Source organism: Pempheris klunzingeri, chromosome 1 (genome assembly GCF_042242105.1).
Source record: "Pempheris klunzingeri isolate RE-2024b chromosome 1, fPemKlu1.hap1, whole genome shotgun sequence".
Classification (NCBI taxonomy): Eukaryota; Metazoa; Chordata; class Actinopteri; order Acropomatiformes; family Pempheridae; genus Pempheris; species Pempheris klunzingeri.
Genome location: NC_092012.1, coordinates 24,269,036 through 24,285,058, shown reverse-complemented (window position 1 = coordinate 24,285,058; position 16,023 = coordinate 24,269,036). Strand labels below are relative to the sequence as shown.

Genomic DNA, 16,023 nt, shown 5'->3' with positions numbered 1-16,023 from the left:
TCGGTACAAGGAAAATAATAATAATTAAAGCTGCAAGCAGCGTTGAAGGGCCCTCGCACCTCCACGCGCGTCGGGGCGTGCGGCGGCCCTGTCCCGTTGTTGGACTCCGACCCTTCCATGCGCTTTCAGAACGTTCATGTAGTTTGGACAGCGCGTGAAGGACTTACACGTCACTTCCTGCGTCCCCTATGTGGCGCTAGAGAACAGTCACTAATCACATCCTGTATTCCAGTATATGAAGTGTTGACTACACTGAAAATTTCATGCAAATCAAATGATCATTGCCATAGACGTGTTACTTCCTGTTGCCACCAGGTGGCGCAATGACTGTGGTCACTAATTGGCATCTAGATGTCTTCAGGCCGGGACTCTTATTAAGCGTGACAAGTTTGAAAGAGATTGGATAATGTACACTGAAGTTACAGCAATTTCCTGTTCCATGGCGAACAGCGTTGCCATGGTGACAGCGTCTGAGAATACGTCAAGAGCTTCATAACTTTGCATCATCCATGTAGTGGGAATGTTTGGATCAAATTTGAGGTGTCTGTGATCAACCTGCTGAGAGAGAAACGTCTGAGAATAAAACATGCACTTCCTCTTGCCACTAGGTGGCGCTATGACTTTGAATGAATATTGACATGTAGACGTCTTCAGGGCGGGACTCTCATCAGACATGTCAAGATTGGTGCTGATTGGATCACGTACAGTCAAGTTATTAACAATTTCCTGTTTGATGGCGAGTCATGGCGAGACACTGAACTTTACCAGCTCGCCACGCCCAAACCGTTAAAGATTATATCAAACCTTTGATAACTTTTCATCCTTGATATTGTTTGTACCAGCTGACCAAGTTTGAAGTCGATCGCTTGAACCCCCTCGGACTAGTTCGTTCATTTACGTCCCCTGTAAATCGCCAAAAATGTGTGAAAAATCCAATATGGCCGACGTCCTGTTGGGTTTAGGTCAATGCTCCAAGAGGCTTTTTTGTAGGTCCTATGGTCTCGCATATGTATACCGAATTTGGTACATGTAGGTAAAACGTAGACCCGGGGCTAGTTCGTCAAAGTTTTGTAGGGGGCGCCATAGAGCCATTTTGGCCCACCGAAACCCGTGAACTAAATAAGATTACTCATTTTAGGCCTCCTGACGTGCATGCCAAATTTGGTGAGTGTGCACGTATGCATAAGCTTCGAAATTACGTTCGATTTTCATGGCGAACAAGGCGTCGCCACGGTGACAGCGTTTGGCGAAACCTCAAGCCCTTCATAACTTTGCATCAACCACGTTTTGAGAATGTTTGGCTAAAATTTGAAGTGTCTGTGGTTAACCTGCTGAGAGAGAGACGTCCGAGAAAGAAGACATGTACCTCTTCTAGCCAGTAGGTGGCGCTATGACTATGGTTCAAAATGGCCACGTACATGTCTTCAGAGCCGGACAGTCATCAAACTGTATGAATTTGGTGAAGATAGGACCTTGTACAGTGGAGTTACAGCACTTTCAATTTTCATGGCGTAAAAAAAATTTCAATCGACAGTGTCTGCGTCGCCACGGCAACAGCTTTTGACGGAGACTCACGGCGTTCGCTCCAGACCAACACCAACACCTTCTGGCTTTCCTGACCAAATTTGAAGTGGATCCGATCAACTGGCTGGTCTTGAGCCATCATAGCGTAAAACATAAAGTTTCCTGTCACCACCAGGTGGCGCTGTGACTTTGAATGAATATTGACACGTAGACGTGTTCGGGGCGGGACTCTCATCAGGCATGTGAAGTTTGGTGCTGATTGGATCACGTACAGTCAAGTTATTAACAATTTCCTGTTTGATGGCGAGTCATGGCGAGACACTGAACTTTGCCAGCTCGCCACGCCCAAACCGTTAAAGTAATAACAAGACTTTTAATAACTTTTCATCATTGATGCCTTCTCTACCAGCTGACCAAGTTTGAAGTCAATCGCTTGAACCCCCTCGGACTAGTTCGTTCATTTACGTCCCCTGTAAATCGCCAAAAATGCGTGAAAAATCCAATATGGCTGACTTCCTGTTGGGTTTAGGTCATCGCTCCAAGAGACTTTTTTGTTCGTCCTGAAGAGATACACGAACCCACCGAATTTCGTACATGTACATAAAACGCAGTTCCGGGGCTGAGTTTAGGTGGCGCTACAGAGCCATTTTGCCACGGCCATTTGCGAAACCTTTAAAATACGTAATTTTTCGCCATGTCTGAATTTTGTGCAAATTTTGGTGAGTTTTCGTGCATGTTCAGGCCCCCAAATTAGCGATTCATTGTGGATAAAAAGAAGAATAATAATAATAATAATTAAAGCTGCAAGCAGCGTTGAAGGGCCCTCGCACCTCCGCGCGCGTCGGGGCGTGCGGCGGCCCCGTCTTGTGTTGGACTCCGACCCTTCCATGCGCTTTTAGAACGTTCATGTAGTTTGGACAGCGCGTGAAGGACTTACACGTCACTTCCTGCGTCCTCTATGTGGCGCTAGAGAACAGTCACTAATCACATCCTGTATTCCAGTATATGAAGTGTTGACTACACTGTGAAAATTTCATGCAAATCAAATGATCATTGCCATAGACGTGCTACTTCCTGTTGCCACCAGGTGGCGCAATGACTGTGGTCACTAATTGGCATCTAGATGTCTTCAGGCCGGGACTCTTATTAAGCGTGACAAGTTTGAAAGAGATTGGATAATGTACACTGAAGTTACAGCAATTTCCTGTTCCATGGCGAACAGCGTTGCCATGGTGACAGTGTCTGACAAAACGTCAAGAGCTTCATAACTTTGCATCATCCATGTAGTGGGAATGTTTGGATCAAATTTGAGGTGTCTGTGATCAACCTGCAGAGAGAGAAACGTCTGAGAATAAAACATGCACTTCCTCTTGCCACTAGGTGGCACTATGACTTTGAATGAATATTAACATGTAGACGTCTTCAGGGCGGAACTCTCATCAAACATGTCAAGATTGGTGCTGATTGGATCACGTACAGTCAAGTAATTAACAATTTCCTGTTTGATGACGAGTCATGGCGAGACACTGAACTTTACCAGCTCGCCACGCCCAAACCGTTAAAGATTATATCAAACCTTTGATAACTTTTCATCCTTGATATTGTTTGTACCAGCTGACCAAGTTTGAAGTCGATCGCTTGAACCCCCTCGGAGTAGTTTGTTCATTTACGTCCCCTGTAAATCGCCAAAAATGTGTGAAAAATCCAATATGGCCGACGTCCTGTTGGGTTTTGGTCAATGCTCCAAGAGGCTTTTTTGTAGGTCCTATGGTCCCGCATATGTATACCGAATTTGGTACATGTAGGTAAAACGTAGACCGGGGGCTAGTTCGTCAAAGTTTTGTAGGGGGCGCCATAGAGCCATTTTGGCCCACCGAAACCCGTGAACTAAATAAGATTACTCATTTTAGGCCTCCTGACGTGCATGCCAAATTTGGTGAGTGTGCACGCATGCATAAGCTTCGAAATTACGTTCGATTTTCATGGCGAACAAGGCGTCGCCACGGTGACAGCGTTTGGCGAAACCTCAAGCCCTTCATAACTTTGCATCAACCACGTCTTGAGAATGTTTGGCTAAAATTTGAAGTGTCTGTGGTTAACCTGCTGAGAGAGAGACGTCCGAGAAAGAAGACATGTACCTCCTCTAGCCAGTAGGTGGCGCTATGACTATGGTTCAAAATGGCCACGTACATGTCTTCAGAGCCGGACAGTCATCAAACTGTATGAATTTGGTGAAGATAGGACCTTGTACAGTGGAGTTACAGCACTTTCAATTTTGATGGCGTAAAAAAAATTTCAATCGACAGTGTCTGCGTCGCCACGGCAACAGCTTTTGACGGAGACTCACGGCGTTCGCTCCAGACCAACACCAACATCTTCTGGCTTTCCTGACCAAATTTGAAGTGGATCCGATCAACTGGCTGGTCTTGAGCCATCATAGCGTAAAACATAAAGTTTCCTGTCACCACCAGGTGGCGCTGTGACTTAGAATGAATATTGACACGTAGACGTGTTCGGGGCGGGACTCTCATCAGACATGTCAAGTTTGGTGCTGATTGGATCACGTACAGTCAAGTTATTAACAATTTCCTGTTTGATGGCGAGTCATGGCGAGACACTGAACTTTGCCAGCTCGCCACGCCCAAACCGTTAAAGTAATAACAAGACTTTTAATAACTTTTCATCATTGATGCCTTCTCTACCAGCTGACCAAGTTTGAAGTCGATCGCTTGAACCCCCTCGGACTAGTTCGTTCATTTACGTCCCCTGTAAATCGCCAAAAATGCGTGAAAAATCCAATATGGCTGACTTCCTGTTGGGTTTAGGTCATCGCTCCAAGAGACTTTTTTGTTCGTCCTGAAGAGATACACGAACCCACAGAATTTGGTACATGTACATAAAACGCAGTTCCGGGGCTGAGTTTAGGTGGCGCTACAGAGCCATTTTGCCACGGCCATTTGCGAAACCTTTAAAATACGTAATTTTTCGCCATGTCTGAATTTTGTGCAAATTTTGGTGAGTTTTCGTGCATGTTCAGGCCCCCAAATTAGCGATTCATTGTTTATAAAAAGGAGGAAAAGAAGAAGAAGAATAATAATAATTAAAGCTGCAAGCAGCGTTGGAGGGCCCTCGCACCTCCGCGCGCGTCGGGGCGTGCGGCGGCCCCGTCTTGTGTTGGACTCCGACCCTTCCATGCGCTTTTAGAACGTTCATGTAGTTTGGACAGCGCGTGAAGGACTTACACGTCACTTCCTGCGTCCTCTATGTGGCGCTAGAGAACAGTCACTAATCACATCCTGTATTCCAGTATATGAAGTGTTGACTACACTGTGAAAATTTCATGCAAATCAAATGATCATTGCCATAGACGTGCTACTTCCTGTTGCCACCAGGTGGCGCAATGACTGTGGTCACTAATTGGCATCTAGATGTCTTCAGGCCGGGACTCTTATTAAGCGTGACAAGTTTGAAAGAGATTGGATAATGTACACTGAAGTTACAGCAATTTCCTGTTCCATGGCGAACAGCGTTGCCATGGTGACAGCGTCTGACAAAACGTCAAGAGCTTCATAACTTTGCATCATCCATGTAGTGGGAATGTTTGGATCAAATTTGAGGTGTCTGTGATCAACCTGCAGAGAGAGAAACGTCTGAGAATAAAACATGCACTTCCTCTTGCCACTAGGTGGCACTATGACTTTGAATGAATATTAACATGTAGACGTCTTCAGGGCGGAACTCTCATCAAACATGTCAAGATTGGTGCTGATTGGATCACGTACAGTCAAGTAATTAACAATTTCCTGTTTGATGACGAGTCATGGCGAGACACTGAACTTTACCAGCTCGCCACGCCCAAACCGTTAAAGATTATATCAAACCTTTGATAACTTTTCATCCTTGATATTGTTTGTACCAGCTGACCAAGTTTGAAGTCGATCGCTTGAACCCCCTCGGAGTAGTTTGTTCATTTACGTCCCCTGTAAATCGCCAAAAATGTGTGAAAAATCCAATATGGCCGACGTCCTGTTGGGTTTTGGTCAATGCTCCAAGAGGCTTTTTTGTAGGTCCTATGGTCCCGCATATGTATACCGAATTTGGTACATGTAGGTAAAACGTAGACCGGGGGCTAGTTCGTCAAAGTTTTGTAGGGGGCGCCATAGAGCCATTTTGGCCCACCGAAACCCGTGAACTAAATAAGATTACTCATTTTAGGCCTCCTGACGTGCATGCCAAATTTGGTGAGTGTGCACGCATGCATAAGCTTCGAAATTACGTTCGATTTTCATGGCGAACAAGGCGTCGCCACGGTGACAGCGTTTGGCGAAACCTCAAGCCCTTCATAACTTTGCATCAACCACGTCTTGAGAATGTTTGGCTAAAATTTGAAGTGTCTGTGGTTAACCTGCTGAGAGAGAGACGTCCGAGAAAGAAGACATGTACCTCCTCTAGCCAGTAGGTGGCGCTATGACTATGGTTCAAAATGGCCACGTACATGTCTTCAGAGCCGGACAGTCATCAAACTGTATGAATTTGGTGAAGATAGGACCTTGTACAGTGGAGTTACAGCACTTTCAATTTTGATGGCGTAAAAAAAATTTCAATCGACAGTGTCTGCGTCGCCACGGCAACAGCTTTTGACGGAGACTCACGGCGTTCGCTCCAGACCAACACCAACATCTTCTGGCTTTCCTGACCAAATTTGAAGTGGATCCGATCAACTGGCTGGTCTTGAGCCATCATAGCGTAAAACATAAAGTTTCCTGTCACCACCAGGTGGCGCTGTGACTTAGAATGAATATTGACACGTAGACGTGTTCGGGGCGGGACTCTCATCAGACATGTCAAGTTTGGTGCTGATTGGATCACGTACAGTCAAGTTATTAACAATTTCCTGTTTGATGGCGAGTCATGGCGAGACACTGAACTTTGCCAGCTCGCCACGCCCAAACCGTTTAAAGTAATAACAAGACTTTTAATAACTTTTCATCATTGATGCCTTCTCTACCAGCTGACCAAGTTTGAAGTCGATCGCTTGAACCCCCTCGGACTAGTTCGTTCATTTACGTCCCCTGTAAATCGCCAAAAATGCGTGAAAAATCCAATATGGATGACTTCCTGTTGGGTTTAGGTCATCGCTCCAAGAGACTTTTTTGTTCGTCCTGAAGAGATACACGAACCCACAGAATTTGGTACATGTACATAAAACGCAGTTCCGGGGCTGAGTTTAGGTGGCGCTACAGAGCCATTTTGCCACGGCCATTTGCGAAACCTTTAAAATACGTAATTTTTCGCCATGTCTGAATTTTGTGCAAATTTTGGTGAGTTTTCGTGCATGTTCAGGCCCCCAAATTAGCGATTCATTGTTTATAAAAAGGAGGAAAAGAAGAAGAAGAATAATAATAATAATAATAATAATAATAATTCCTTCAGTTTCAACTATGTTTTTGGCCCCCTGGTCGCCTGGTTTTTTTCATTTGACGTATTTTTTCGAGGCCTACCTGCTCGGGGCCTGTGAGGTCCGTACACCTCTTGGTTCTTGGGTACTTGCACGTTTTCCTCCCTTGCTCGTTTTCCCCCACGCAGTTACAATAGGGTCCTCGCACCGCTTGGTGCTCGGGCCCTAATAATAATAATAATAATAATTCCTTCAGTTTCAACTATGTTTTTGGCCCCCTGGTCGCCTGGTTTTTTTCATTTGACGTATTTTTTCGAGGCCTACCTGCTCGGGGCCTGTGAGGTCCGTACACCTCTTGGTTCTTGGGTACTTGCACGTTTTCCTCCCTTGCTCGTTTTCCCCCACGCAGTTACAATAGGGTCCTCGCACCGCTTGGTGCTCGGGCCCTAATAATAATAATAATAATAATAATAATAATAATAATAATAATTCCTTCAGTTTCAACTATGTTTTTGGCCCCCTGGTCGCCTGGTTTTTTTCATTTGACGTATTTTTTCGAGGCCTACCTGCTCGGGGCCTGTGTGGTCCGTACACCTCTTGGTTCTTGGGTACTTGCACGTTTTCCTCCCTTGCTCGTTTTCCCCCACGCAGTTACAATAGGGTCCTCGCACCGCTTGGTGCTCGGGCCCTAATTAAAGCTGCAAGCAGCGTTGGAGGGCCCTCGCACCTCCGCGCGCGTCGGGGCGTGCGGCGGCTTCGTCCCGCCGCCGGACTGCGACCCTTCCACGCGAGCCAGAACGTTCATGTAGTTTGGACAGCGCGTGAAGGACTTACACGTCACTTCCCGCGTCTCCTATGTTGCGCTATGAAACGGCCGCTAATGACGTCCTGTATTCCTGTATACGAAGTGTTGACTACACTGTGAAGGTCTTGAGGCTTTTCAGACAAAACATGAGAAGTGTGAAACACGCTGGAGAATCTACATTGAACTTAGAAGAACTTTCGGCACCATGGCGGGACACTGAACTTTGACAGCTCGCCACGGGCAAACCGTAAAAGATTATATAAAGCTTTTGATAACTTTTCATCTTGAATAGTGTTTCCACCAGCTGACAGAGTTTGAAGTCGATCGCTTTGACCCCCTCGGACTAGTTCGCTCTTTTACGACCCCTATAAATGTCTGAAATTTTGACACTTAATTCAAAATGGCTGACTTCCTGTTGGGTTTAGGTCAATGCTCCAAGAGGCTTTTTTGTAGGTCCTACCGTCCCGCATAAGTATACCGAATTTGGTAGATGTAGGTAAAACGTAGATCAAGGGCTACTCCGTCAAAGTTTTGTAGGGGGCGCCGTAGAGCCATTTTGGCCCACCTAAACCTGTTAACCCAATACGATTATTCATTTTAGGCCTCCTGACGTGTATGCTAAATTTGGTGAGTCTGCAAGTATGCGTAAGCGTGGAAATTAAATTCGTATTTCATGGCAAACAGGGCGTCGCCACGGTGACAGCGTTTGGCGAAACCTCAAGCCCTTCATACCTTTGCATCGACCACATCTTGAGAATCTTTGGCTCAAATTTGAGGTGCCTGTGGTTAACCTGCTGAGAGAGAGACATCCGAGAAAGAAGACATGTACGGCCTCCCGCCAGTAGGTGGCGCTATGACTATGGTTCAAAATGGCCACGTACATGTCTTCAGAGGTGGACAGTCATCAAACTGTATGAATTTGGTGAAGATAGGACCTTGTACAGTGGAGTTACAGCACTTTTAATTCTGATGGCGAAAAAAAAATTTCAATCGACAGTGTCTGCATCGCCACGGCAACAGCTTTTGACGGAGAGTCACGGCGTTCGCTCCAGACCAACATCAACATCTTGAGGCTTTCCTGACCAAATTTGAAGTGGATCCGATCAACTGGCTGGTCTTGAGGCATCATAGCGCAAAACATAAAGTTTCCTGTCAGCACCAGGTGGCGCTATGACTTAAAATGAATATTGACATGTAGATGTGTTCGGGGCGGGACTCTCATCAGACATGTGAAGTTTGGTGCATATTGGATCACGTGCAGTCAAGTTATTAACAACTTCCTGTTTGACGGCAAGGCTCAGAATTTTGAGAGCTCGCCACGCCCAAACCGTTAAAGATTATACAAAACCTTTGATAACTTTTCATCCTTGATATTGTTTCTATCACCTGACCAAGTTTGAAGTTGATAGCTTCAACCACCTCGGACGAGTTCGTTCATTTACGACCCCTACTTTTCGCCATAAAATCCAAAATGGCCGACTTCCTGTTGGTTTTAAGGCATACCTCCAAGAGACTTTTCTGTGCGTCTTGAAACCATACATATACCCTAAAACTTTCGTACATGTACATTATACGCAGTTCCGGGGCTGAGTTTTGGTGGCGCTATAGAGCCATTTTTTCACGCCCGTTTACGAAACCCATGAAATACGAAAATTTTTGATGTGCTTGAATTTTGTGCAAATTTTCCTGACTTTTCGTGCATGTTCAGGCCCCCAAATTAGCCTTTGTTAATACACAAGAAAAATAATAATAATAATAATAATAATAATAATAATAATAATAATAATAATAATAATAATAATTCCTTCAGTTTCAACTATGTTTTCGGCCCCCTGGTCACCTGGTTTTTTCCATTTGACATATTTTTCCGAGGCCTACCTGCTCGGGGCCTGTGAGGTCCGTACACCTCTTGGTTCTTGGGTACTTGCACGTTTTCCTCCCTTGCTCGTTTTCCCCCACACAGTTACAATAGGGTCCTCGCACCGCTTGGTGCTCGGGCCCTAATAATTAAAGCTGCAAGCAGCGTTGGAGGGCCCTCGCACCTCCGCGCGCGTCGGGGCGTGCGGCGGCCCCGTCCCGTTACTGGACTCCGACCCTTCCATGCGCTTTCAGAACGTTCATGTAGTTTGGACAGCGCGTGAAGGACTTACACGTCACTTCCTGCGTCCCCTATGTGGCGCTAGAGAACAGTCACTAATCACATCCTGTATTCCAGTATATGAAGTGTTGACTACACTGTGAAAATTTCATGCAAATCAAATGATCATTGCCATAGACGTGTTACTTCCTGTTGCCACCAGGTGGCGCAATGACTGTGGTCACTAATTGGCATCTAGATGTCTTCAGGCCGGGACTCTTATTAAGCGTGACAAGTTTGAAAGAGATTGGATAATGTACACTGAAGTTACAGCAATTTCCTGTTCCATGGCGAACAGCGTTGCCATGGTGACAGCGTCTGACAAAACGTCAAGAGCTTCATAACTTTGCATCATCCATGTAGTGGGAATGTTTGGATCAAATTTGAGGTGTCTGTGATCAACCTGCTGAGAGAGAAACGTCTGAGAATAAAACATGCACTTCCTCTTGCCACTAGGTGGCGCTGTGACTTTGAATGAATATTCACATGTAGACGTCTTCAGGGCGGAACTCTCATCAGACATGTCAAGATTGGTGCTGATTGGATCACGTACAGTCAAGTTATTAACAATTTCCTGTTTGATGGCGAGTCATGGCGAGACACTGAACTTTGCCAGCTCGCCACGCCCAAACCGTTAAAGATTATATCAAACCTTTGATAACTTTTCATCGTTGAGGCCTTCTCTACCAGCTGACCAAGTTTGAAGTCGATCGCTTGAACCCCCTCGGACTAGTTCGTTCATTTACGTCCCCTGTAAATCGCCAAAAATTCGTGAAAAATCCAATATGGCTGACTTCCTGTTGGGTTTAGGTCATCGCTCCAAGAGACTTTTTTGTTCGTCCTGAAGAGATACACGAACCCACCGAATTTCGTACATGTACATAAAACGCAGTTCCGGGGCTGAGTTTAGGTGGCGCTACAGAGCCATTTTGCCACGGCCATTTGCGAAACCTTTAAAATACGTAATTTTTCGCCATGTCTGAATTTTGTGCAAATTTTGGTGAGTTTTCGTGCATGTTCAGGCCCCCAAATTAGCGATTCATTGTTTATAAGAACAAGAAGAATAATAATAATTAAAGCTGCAAGCAGCGTTGAAGGGCCCTCGCACCTCCACGCGCGTCGGCGCGTGCGGCGGCCCCGTCCCGTTGTTGGACTCCGACCCTTCCATGCACTTTCAGAACGTTCATGTAGTTTGGACAGCGCGTGAAGGACTTACACGTCACTTCCTGCGTCCCCTATGTGGCGCTAGAGAACAGTCACTAATCACATCCTGTATTCCAGTATATGAAGTGTTGACTACACTGTGAAAATTTCATGCAAATCAAATGATCATTGCCATAGACGTGTTACTTCCTGTTGCCACCAGGTGGCGCAATGACTGTGGTCACTAATTGGCATCTAGATGTCTTCAGGCCGGGACTCTTATTAAGCGTGACAAGTTTGAAAGAGATTGGATAATGTACACTGAAGTTACAGCAATTTCCTGTTCCATGGCGAACAGCGTTGCCATGGTGACAGCGTCTGAGAAAACGTCAAGAGCTTCATAACTTTGCATCATCCATGTAGTGGGAATGTTTGGATCAAATTTGAGGTGTCTGTGATCAACCTGCTGAGAGAGAAACGTCTGAGAATAAAACATGCACTTCCTCTTGCCACTAGGTGGCGCTATGACTTTGAATGAATATTAACATGTAGACGTCTTCAGGGCGGGACTCTCATCAGACATGTCAAGATTGGTGCTGATTGGATCACGTACAGTCAAGTTATTAGCAATTTCCTGTTTGATGGCGAGTCATGGCGAGACACTGAACTTTACCAGCTCGCCACGCCCAAACCGTTAAAGATTATATCAAACCTTTGATAACTTTTCATCCTTGATATTGTTTGTACCAGCTGACCAAGTTTGAAGTCGATCGCTTGAACCCCCTCGGACTAGTTCGTTCATTTACGTCCCCTGTAAATCGCCAAAAATGTGTGAAAAATCCAATATGGCCGACGTCCTGTTGGGTTTAGGTCAATGCTCCAAGAGGCTTTTTTGTAGGTCCTATGGTCTCGCATATGTATACCGAATTTGGTACATGTAGGTAAAACGTAGACCGGGGGCTAGTTCGTCAAAGTTTTGTAGGGGGCGCCATAGAGCCATTTTGGCCCACCGAAACCCGTGAACTAAATAAGATTACTCATTTTAGGCCTCCTGACGTGCATGCCAAATTTGGTGAGTGTGCACGCATGCATAAGCTTCGAAATTACGTTCGATTGTCATGGCGAACAAGGCGTCGCCACGGTGACAGCGTTTGGCGAAACCTCAAGCCCTTCATAACTTTGCATCAACCACGTCTTGAGAATGTTTGGCTAAAATTTGAAGTGTCTGTGGTTAACCTGCTGAGAGAGAGACGTCCGAGAAAGAAGACATGTACCTCCTCTAGCCAGTAGGTGGCGCTATGACTATGGTTCAAAATGGCCACGTACATGTCTTCAGAGCCGGACAGTCATCAAACTGTATGAATTTGGTGAAGATAGGACCTTGTACAGTGGAGTTACAGCACTTTCAATTTTGATGGCGTAAAAAAAATTTCAATCGACAGTGTCTGCGTCGCCACGGCAACAGCTTTTGACGGAGACTCACGGCGTTCGCTCCAGACCAACACCAATATCTTCTGGCTTTCCTGACCAAATTTGAAGTGGATCCGATCAACTGGCTGGTCTTGAGCCATCATAGCGTAAAACATAAAGTTTCCTGTCACCACCAGGTGGCGCTGTGACTTAGAATGAATATTGACACGTAGACGTGTTCAGGGCGGGACTCTCATCAGACATGTCAAGTTTGGTGCTGATTGGATCACGTACAGTCAAGTTATTAACAATTTCCTGTTTGATGGCGAGTCATGGCGAGACACTGAACTTTGCCAGCTCGCCACGGCCAAACCGTTGAAGTAATAACAAGACTTTTAATAACTTTTCATCATTGAGGCCTTCTCTACCAGCTGACCAAGTTTGACGTCGATCGCTTGAACCCCCTCGGACTAGTTCGTTCATTTACGTCCCCTGTAAATCGCCAAAAATGCGTGAAAAATCCAATATGGCTGACTTCCTGTTGGGTTTAGGTCATCGCTCCAAGAGACTTTTTTGTTCGTCCTGAAGAGATACACGAACCCACCGAATTTCGTACATGTACATAAAACGCAGTTCCGGGGCTGAGTTTAGGTGGCGCTACAGAGCCATTTTGCCACGGCCATTTGCGAAACCTTTAAAATACGTAATTTTTCGCCATGTCTGAATTTTGTGCAAATTTTGGTGAGTTTTCGTGCATGTTCAGGCCCCCAAATTAGCGATTCATTGTTTATAAAAAGGAGGAGAAGAATAATAATAATTAAAGCTGCAAGCAGCGTTGAAGGGCCCTCGCACCTCCGCGCGCGTCGGGGCATGCGGCGGCTCCGTCCCGTTGCCGGACTCCGACCCTTCCATGCGCTTTCAGAACGTTCATGTAGTTTGGACAGCGCGTGAAGGACTTACACGTCACTTCCTGCGCCCCCTATGTGGCGCTAGAGAACAGTCACTAATCACGTCCTGTATTCCAGTATATGAAGTGTTGACTACATTGTGAAAATTTCGTGCAAATCAAATGATCGTTGCCATAGACGTGTTACTTCCTGTTGCCACCAGGTGGCGCAATGACTGTGGTCACTAATTGGCATCTAGATGTCTTCAGGCCGGGACTCTTATCAAGCGTGACAAGTTTGAAAGAGATTGGATAATGTACACTGAAGTTACAGCAATTTCCTGTTCCATGGCGAACAGCGTTACCATGGTGACAGCGTCTGACGAAACGTCACGAACTTCATAAATTTGCATCATCCATGTAGTGGGAATGTTTGGATCAAATTTGAGGTGTCTGTGATCAACCTGCTGAGAGAGAAACGTCCGAGAATAAAACATGCACTTCCTCTTGCCACTAGGTGGCGCTATGACTTTGAATGAATATTGACATGTAAACGTGTTCAGGGTGGGACTCTCATCAGACATGTCAAGTTTGGTGCTGATTGGATCACGTACAGTCAAGTTATTAACAATTTCCTGTTTGATGGCGAGTCATGGCGAGACACTGAACTTTGCCAGCTCGCCACGCCCAAACCGTTAAAGTAATAACAAGACTTTTAATAACTTTTCATCGTTGATGCCTTCTCTACCAGCTGACCAAGTTTGAAGTCGATCGCTTGAACCCCCTCGGACTAGTTCGTTCATTTACGTCCCCTGTAAATCGCCAAAAATGCGTGAAAAATCCAATATGGCTGACTTCCTGTTGGGTTTAGGTCATCGCTCCAAGAGACTTTTTTGTTCGTCCTGAAGAGATACACGAACCCACCGAATTTCGTACATGTACATAAAACGCAGTTCCGGGGCTGAGTTTAGGTGGCGCTACAGAGCCATTTTGCCACGGCCATTTGCGAAACCTTTAAAATACGTAATTTTTCGCCATGTCTGAATTTTGTGCAAATTTTGGTGAGTTTTCGTGCATGTTCAGGCCCCCAAATTAGCGATTCATTGTTTATAAAAAGGAGGAGAATAATAATAATAATAATAATTAAAGCTGCAAGCAGCGTTGGAGGGCCCTCGCACCTCCGTCCCATCGCCGGACTCCGACCCTTCCACGCGACTCAGAACGTTCATGTAGTTTGGACAGCGCGTGAAGGACTTGCACGTCACTTCCCGCGTCCCCTATGTTGCGCTAGAAAACGCCCGCTAATGACGTCCTATATTCCAGTATATGAAGTGTTGACTACACTGTGAAGGTCTTGAGGCTTCTCAGACAAAACATGAGAAGTGTGAAACACACTGGATAATCTACAGTGAACTTAGAAGAACTTTCGGTGCCATGGCGGGACACTGAACTTTGAAAGCTCGCCACGCCCAAACCGTAAAAGATTATATAAAGCTTTTGATAACTTTTCATCTTGAATAGTGTTTCCACCAGCTGACCGAGTTTGAAGTCGATCGCTTCGACACCCTCGGACTAGTTCGCTCATTTACGACCCCTATAAATGGCTGAAATTTTGACACTTAATTCAAAATGGTCGACTTCCTGTTGGGTTTAGGTCAATGCTCCAAGAGGCTTTTTTGCAGGTCCGATCGTCCCGCATAAGTATCCCGAATTTGGTAGATGTAGGTAAAACGTAGCCCGGGGGCTAGTTCGTCAAAGTTTTGTAGGGGGCGCCGTAGAGCCATTTTGGCCCACCCAAACCTGTTAACCCAATAAGATTATTCATTTTAGGCCTCCTGACGTGTATGCCAAATTTGGTGAGTGTGCACGTATGCGTAAGTGTGGAAATTAAATTCGTGTTTCATGGCGAACAGGGCGTCGCCATGGCGACAGCGTTTGGCAAAACCTCAAGCCCTTCATAACTTTGCATCAACCACATCTTCAGAATGTTTGGCTCAAATTTGAGGTGTCTGCGGTTAACCTGCTGAGAGAGAGACGTGCGAGAAAGAAGACATGTACCTCCTCACGCCAGTAGGTGGCGCTATGACTATGGTTCAAAATGGCCACATACATGTCTTCAGAGCTGGACAGTCATCAAACTGTATGAATTTGGTGAAGATAGGACCTTGTACAGTGGAGTTACAGCACTTTTAATTCTGATGGCGAAAATAAAATTTCACTTGACAGTGTCTGCGTCGCCACAGCAACAGCTTTTGACGGAGACTCACGGCGTTCGCTCCAGACCAACATCAACATCTTCTGGCTTTCCTGACCAAATTTGAAGTGGATCCGATCAACTGGCTGGTCTTGAGCCATAATAGCGTAAAACATAATGTTTCCCGTCACCACCAGGTGGCGCTGTGACTTAGAATGAATATTGACACGTACACCTGTTCGGGGCGGGACTCTCATCAGACATGTGAAGTTTGGTGCATATTGGATCACGTGCAGTCAAGTTATTAACAACTTCCTGTTTGACGGCAAGGCTCAGAATTTTGAGAGCTCACCACGCCCAAACCGTTAAAGATTATACAAAACCTTTGATAACTTTTCATCCTTGATATTGTTTCTATCACCTGACCAAGTTTGAAGTTGATAGCTTCAACCACCTCGGACGAGTTCGTTCATTTACGACCCCTACTTTTCGCCATAAAATCCAAAATGGCTGACTTCCTGTTGGT

The 16,023-nt window shown here is 45.6% G+C and overlaps 1 protein-coding gene across 2 annotated transcripts in view; it reads right to left on the bottom strand.

The window, feature by feature from the left end:
- cd276 (CD276 molecule) overlaps window positions 1-16,023 on the bottom strand; it is a 553,579-nt gene that overhangs the window by 186,897 nt on the left and 350,659 nt on the right. The gene's annotated exons all lie outside the window — the stretch shown is intronic.